This window comes from Triticum dicoccoides, chromosome 4B, assembly GCF_002162155.2.
Source record: "Triticum dicoccoides isolate Atlit2015 ecotype Zavitan chromosome 4B, WEW_v2.0, whole genome shotgun sequence".
In the NCBI taxonomy this organism is placed as follows: domain Eukaryota; kingdom Viridiplantae; phylum Streptophyta; class Magnoliopsida; order Poales; family Poaceae; genus Triticum; species Triticum dicoccoides.
Window position 1 is genome coordinate 275,943,554 of NC_041387.1, and position 7,540 is coordinate 275,951,093.

Consider the following 7,540-nt stretch of genomic DNA (forward strand, 5'->3'; position numbering starts at 1 on the left):
GACCCTTGAGAGCGCGACTCCCAAGGGAAAAAGGGCTAGGTGAGGCAAATGGTAAAACCAAGGTTGGGCCTTGCTGGAGGAGTTTTATTCAAAGCGAACTGTCAAGGGGGTCCCATAAATCACCCAACCGCGTAAGGAACGCAAAATCCGGGAACATAACACCCGTATGACGGAAACTAGGGGCGGCAAGAGTGGAACAAAACACCAGGCATAAGGCCGAGCCTTCTACCCTTTACCAAGTATATAGATGCATTAATTAAAAAAGAGATATTGTGATATCCCAAACATAATCCTGTCCACCAAGGAGCAATCTTCAACTTCACCTGCAACTAACAACTCCATAAGAGGGGCTGAGCAAAGCGGTAACATAGCCAAGCAATGGTTCGCTAGGAAGGGTGGAAAGGTTAAAGGCTGACATGGCAATTTGGGAGGCTTGAAGAGCAAGTGATAGGTAGAGCAGCAAAGCAATAGAACGACACAACTAGCATAGCAATGATAGTAGTGAGATCCAGGGTAGCGGTCATCTTGCCTGAAATCCCGCAAGGAAGAAGAACGAGTCCATGAAGAAGACGAACGGATGAAGCCGAACCAAGCGTAGACGAACGAATCCTCACGATCGCAACGAAACAGGAACTATCGAGAAGAAGCACAAAACATGGTAAACACACCACACATGAACATGACATGATGCACAAACAAGTATGATGCATGACAAGGCTACATGAAGCTACTCATGGCAAGAGATGATGCATACAAGAGCAACATATCAATGCAAGTTTAAATGAGGCCGGGAACAACATATAACAATTCCGGTAAGTCCTCATATGCAAATTTCGAAGTTGGTCCAGATCTGAATAAACCATATGTTCAAGTTGTTAAACAACAAGTTAAGATGCACCAAGATGATCTACACGAGATTCTAGTCAAGTCACATATAAAGTTCATTAGATTTGGAGCTACGGCCTAGAAGATATGAGCAAAACAAGTTAAACATGACATTGATGCAAAACGCATACAAACATCAAGCAAACACCTCAAAACAAGGATGCAACATGATAATATGAAACTACATGCAAAATCAAGCAAGTTTCATATAGAGCACACTCAAAACGGAGCAACGGTTCAACACATACACCCTATACAAGTTTAAAGGACAAGCTATCCAAAAGAGCAACTAGGCATATTGCAAGCATCAAAACATTATGCTACAACATCTCAACATAAGAACAAAAGGCATGGACATGATGTACAGGTAAAGCATAACAAAACATGAACACTGAGCTATCTCCAGAAATCACTAGAACATGCTCAAAAAGACATGGCAAGATTTCTAATAATAACAGTTTCAGACTTGGCAGGCAATAACATCAGGTTGCAATGTTTAGAGCTATCAAACAACATGCTACAGGAAATTAACATGGCAAACAAAGGCATGGCATGATTGAACATATAAAGGTCAAGGCATATGCTACGCAGAACGAAGCCATCCACGTCGCCCTCCGCGTCGCTATGAATGGTGCGGCGAAGGCGGGCAGCGAAAGCGAAGGCGGGGAGGCGGGTAGCGAAGGGAACCGAGCCCGCGTCTTCAACCCTAGCCGTCGCCTCCTCCTCATCCATAATCTTCCCGCGCCCCTCAGCTCCCCTGCCGCGGCCACGCGTCCTCTGCTCCGCCCCGCCCCAGGGATTGGCCGCCCGCCCGCTCCACCTCTCCGTTGATCCGCCCAAGTCCGAGCGCACCAAGTTCGCCGGCCCGCGCATGCGCACCTGCACCGAATCCACTTGCCGCTCCGCGTCGCCTCCTCCTGCGCCACGCCGGCTCCGCCGCCCCCGACCGCGCCCCTGCGCATGCCCCTGCAGCGGCTGCGCGCCCACAGGCCGCCCGCAGCACCCCCTGCATGGTCGCCGGCTCCCTCTGGCCAGCTCTGCCTCTGCCCATGCCCCGGCCGGCTCCGCATCTGCCTTGTGCACCATCGACCTCCCTGAGTTTTCTTTCTCTGGTGGGGGAGCTATTGGCCACGATCTGGATGAGACAGAGTTCAGCAACAGGGGAGGGGTGAATCGACGGCGGCAGCAGAGCGGATGGAGAGAGTTGCAAGAGCCTAGGCGCCCATCACCGTGGCTTTCTCGTCGTTCGCGTGCCACCATCGCGGTCGTTATTGGAGCTTTGAAAAGTTCTTCCCTCTTCTCTTACTTCGTGACGTTGCTCCTCCGATCTTCAGTTAAGCTGCAGCCTCACACACTTCAGGTTCATGGGTCCGGCGGCTAAAGCACTTAGGCATGGTCGCGGAGGCGGCGTACATGGGTGTGTCTGCTAACTAGGCCACTGGGTGGGTGACGAAGTTATGCGATGAGGTTAGCGTCTGCAGGAACCCCTGCTGGTCGAGACCCCAGTTTGCGGAGGAGACTCTAGTAGGAGTACATGTGAGCTTCCTTCTGTTTTTATTGTTTCTTTCCTCATCTTCCTAACCAATCTTCTTTTTCCCATTTTCTTCAGGTTTTCTAGGGTAAGTTTTGGGATGTTTCCTTGTTGATATCTTCCCTCCCGGGCTTTGATTTGGTTCCCACTGTGTATCTTTCCCTGTCTTTCTCCTTTGATTTGTTGTCTTGGCTTAGCTATATAATTATGTGAGTCCTAATTATCACACCATGGGACATGTAATGGACCAGCTCCAGGTTTGCTAAACAGCTGCAGGCTTGCACCATCTAAAGAGGAGGATCTCAGATGTAGATACGATGGAGCAAATTTTGTTTTGTGGTTGCAGCATAGACTCGGTTGACGAAGCACTACATGGCTTTGATCACTCAAAACACCCAAATACAATATGATGGTAAAAGAATTTTTACCACTCTGTTCTTAGCATGCTCTTCACATACTGTTTTTTTGTAGATGCTGCTACCTGTACCTGCTATACAATGCTAATTATTGTTGTATAAACAAATTTTATTGCTGAATGCTGCTACTTTACCTGCTATCCATTGCTAAGTATCATAGTATAAACATTTTTTGTTGCTTTGGTTTGCCCTAGGTTCGTCCTTGCAATATGGAGCCACACACTCCAAATTCAGTAAGTTGGAAGCACTGACACACCCTCGCTAGACCTGCTCTGGTACGCTCTTTTTTAATCTTTTTCGCATACCAAGTTATGTGATATATGCTTATTATTTATTTCATTTACAAGTCATGTTTACCCATCGAACTATGTATGTATGCATGTTATCGTATTATTTTGAAGTGGGGTAGCAGAGGAGGGGAATTCACATTGTAGGAGAGGAGGGAAATTCAGAAAAGACTCAAGTGAACTTTGCCTAGCAGAATTCTCTTCTTTACATGTTTGACCCCAATATAACTTTGTCCTAAAATTGACTTTGGATTTCAGTTTGTATCTATCCAGACCTTTGTGAGAGCGGTTCTAAAAATAATGGCAACGCACCGTGATTTGCCCCCTCCTAGCTCCTGTGAGGTAGATGGAGATGGGCATGTCCTTGCTGGGGTAGAAATTGAAATTCCTGGGGGCGATGTCTTGCTAATGCCGCAGATAAAAAAATTGGGCCTCTACGAGCCACACCCACCTCCTGACCTAGCACTGTTGTACCCGAGCCTTTTAGCGTTGGTGTCTTCTGTTTACTTGTGAGAGGTGCTCTTGTTGCCTTATCCATGTTTAGTGGTCACGTACTACCCAGGTTTATTTACTTGCTTCATGATGGTAGTTCGAATAATCTCTGTGTCTTTAGCCTATTTGGTTTTATGTTTTTAGTTCTCGCTTACCTATGACGATCATAGGTGTCGTGGTTGATTGAGCCAGCGCTCATAGATTTACCAAAGATTGTCTATGTTAGGTGTTATGTATGATGTTTCTTTCTATGACGCTTTACCTATTATTTCTTGACCTTCATTATAACGCTTTCAGAACTCATTGTTGTTTGTTTACTCACAGCATGGTGTATATGTTTCCATCCTTTTAACTCTGCTGACGGCATGCCTCCATGACGTTCTGTTCCTACACGACGAGCAGTTCCTTCGGAACATACTCCTGTTGCATGTCATTTTGTTCCTCCGCGCCATGCTGCTCGTGTTGTTCCTGTTTTGCCTTTTATACGTCCGAGGCCTCTTGCTCCCGTTGTTCGAAAGAGGAAGCGTGTGTTCCTTAACTCTGTTGATGCTGTTCGTTTCTTTCCACATGCCTTGCTAGACAGGCCCTTGTTCCCTTAGCGTGTGTTTTGTTTTCTGTGTCCAATAGGAGATGGGTTCTTTCCATTGCTTAGTTCTGCTGAAACTGCCAAAAACCATAAAAGGCACATGTTCTTGTTGAATAGGCTCCGTGCTCATAACAAGGGTGGTTAGTCTGCAATTCCCACTATCTTTCATAGGCCTTCATGCTTTTTGATTGTGGTTCCATTGGACAAAACACCTATTTTGATTGTGGTTGTCTTCACAATGTTCGTTTGCAATTTGGATGGCTTCGGCCAATTTCTTATTGGAAAGAAGACAGATAGTGAATTATGTATTCATTGTTACTTTCCTGAGCTTGGTTAGGTTTCATGTGATGAGGTTGAAACTTGAGATATTATTCAGGTGCTAGCTACAGAGGAAATAAAATATATTTCTCTGTCTGCTTCTTTATACTTTAGTTGTGATTCAATTTCCTATTTAGATGCTTGTGCGTCCAAACACTATTCAATTCAAAAAAATACAATATCTGATTCACATCTTCAAAAAGTAACAATTCAGCTCGATATATATCTGACGTTAACACAACCGTAGCATCATTTAAAAAAATAACAAACCTAAACATCAACTTCGTTATTTTCTTGATACAAAAAACTGTTAAAAATCAATATGTAGCTACAAGACTCATCTTTGTTACTACAAATAGTTTCCTTAGGCTGAATATGGAATCTTTACTAGAAAATCTCCTAAAGATTCATGACACTATAGCTGTATTTCAGAATGTTACTGCCATGGTGTGTCTCTTAGTGCAAAAGAAAGGCATCTACCTATAGGATGCATGTCTGATTCAGAATATGGTGGACTTTCTGGTGGAGGTTCTAATGAAGATTATCATCAAGACATGGACAATGACTACGCTCACTATGTGCGATCTCCGCGAGCATACTGAGCTATCTGATCGGCATGTGAAGCTCTATATCGTATAGCTTCACCATGAGAGCTTGCTTCTTTCTGGCTCTGGTAGTAGTCAATCTGGTTATTATGTTTATAGTCTACTGAATCACTTAAATAAGATGTGAAGCCCTATGTTTATAGCTTCACCTTAGGAACTTGTTTCCTTTACAAACTTCCCTCCGGTCATGTATAAATATGGAATACATTTTGCTATGTTAAACAAATGTAACTTATCTATGCGACTTGCGGCTATTCCCTATTGTTTCATGCAAGTGTCTCTTATATTCAGAAGACACATATTTACAAACAAGAACAAAGAAGATATTTTGCATCTTTCTTTTTGCCTGCTGAGATTCTATCTTACAGTACCTTCTCTATGCACCTGTCTTCGTTTACTGTACTCCTCCAAGATCAAGTCAACAAACATTACCTAAGGAAATACATGCACAATCAGTTTGTTTTATTGCTCAGTTTTTCTTAATTATCAGAAGATCAACAACAAACCCGTCTTCCCGTCACTTCAATCCTACTAAAGATCATCTTATGGAGAAAAACAAGTGATGACTCTTTGACTTATACAGGTATATAGATTTCCTAATGCTATACCAAATACCATTTGAAGTTTTGAACAACGTATATGCTTATCTATATGCTCCTCAACACATTTATTTTTACTACAACCGATCATTTGAGCACCTTCATGTTAATAGAGAAACACATGATAAGCAGATACAATATAATTAGATAAAAGTATTCTATTAAACTGTGGTATACACAAGGTTCCAAGTACTCGGTTGGCCTATGCTTTTTGCGCCATGGGCGCAGCGGGTCATCTAGTACTACTAAATGCATAGAACAAAAGTCCTTTACTGACCATGAGCCAAAAAGGATCAGAAGATATGATGGCACCCATGCAAACATGGCAAGTTATATGACAGATTCATACATGGCAGGAACAACAATAAGTAGGCATGTTGGTGAGCTTGTACCACTCACCAAAGAGCAATACATGGCATGACAAGGCAACCAACAGTAATAAGACATGTTTGTGAAGCTAAGCATGGCAATAGCAAGTTCATAGGGTGCATGGATCACTAGCAAAACACATGGCACAAACTGAACTTAATGTTAACAGGCTGACAGCAACATTATTTAACAACTTTGGAGCAAGATTACAACAAGCTACAGCAGGCTATAAATGTAACCAGGGGCATGGATGGATAGAGCATGACATGTATAACAAAACATCCTTAGTGAACATCTCCAGATTATGCATAGAATGACTAGTAGCAACAGGTTTACATAGCATCACAAAATAACAGATTCAGCCTAGCAAAACAGCAACAGCAAGTACACTACTTCACGAGCTTGATTCACTCACCACAAGTCATTGCATGACAATATTAGCTTAGCATCAGCAAGAAGACATGTTTATGAAACTAACCAAGGCAAGAACAAGTTCATAGCATGAAGGATCAACTACAACAACCTTGGCAAAATTGAATAACATGTAAACAATCTGCCAGGAAACATTTTATAGCAAATGTAGAGCAAGAAAATGACATGCTAGACTACTCCATAATTGCAAACAGGGGCATGAATGGATAGATCATAACCATATGTTCAAAACATCCTTACTGCAGTAACTCAAAATATGCATGGATCTCTCTGTAGCATCAAGTTTACATGGCATCAAAATAACAGCAGAACATGGACTAAAATCAGCAACATCACGAAGCCTAGTTTGCATGCTTGTGCTAGTCACCACATTGATCACAAAAATACATGGGAAGCACCTCTGTCAAGATGGCATGATGTAGTACAAAACACATGTAGAGCTCATACTTATAGGATACACACATCAAATGCAACAAAAATGACAAATCACCAACTTATAACAGTTTCAGCAGATTAACATCATATAGCACTTTCGCAACGATGATTCAGACATCAAGATGCACTCAAATGAACATGACACCATGGAATGAAATGTAGAGCATCTCTCAATGAACATTGTGATATATAGCACGCACAAAATGGAGCAGCATGCATGGAGATATGATGCGATGAACATGGCATGATAATGTCAAAATATCAGGGACTTAGTGGAATTTGGACCTAGGGGAAAGTCAACGCGGCCGATGGATCTCGCCGGAACTTCACCGGAGAAGGACGGATCCGGCGGCCGGAGTCGAGGGAGAGGTCGGGGAAGCCGGGGGAGGACGGATCTGGCCGCAAGGCACCCATTCCCGGCTGGATCTGGCCGGAGTCAGGTGAGGCGGCGAGCTTCGGGGCGGAGGCAGCTGCCGGCGGCGAAGGGGTCGAGGAGGCGCGGCTGGTGATGCGGAGGCCGAGGCGGCGGGCGGCGGAAACGGCGACGGGGCACGCGGGCGCGGCGACCTCTTGCGGAGTCGCCCG

At 44.0% G+C, this 7,540-nt stretch overlaps 1 long non-coding RNA gene across 1 annotated transcript; it reads left to right on the forward strand.

Moving 5' to 3' along the window:
• The first annotated feature begins 1,955 nt into the window (after positions 1 to 1,955).
• LOC119293584 lies at positions 1,956 to 4,498 on the forward strand. The gene is made up of 4 exons (XR_005143124.1): positions 1,956 to 2,352; positions 2,495 to 2,828; positions 3,027 to 3,107; positions 3,936 to 4,498. It is a non-coding gene; the product is annotated as an uncharacterized LOC119293584 (long non-coding RNA).
• The last annotated feature ends 3,042 nt before the right edge of the window (positions 4,499 to 7,540 follow it).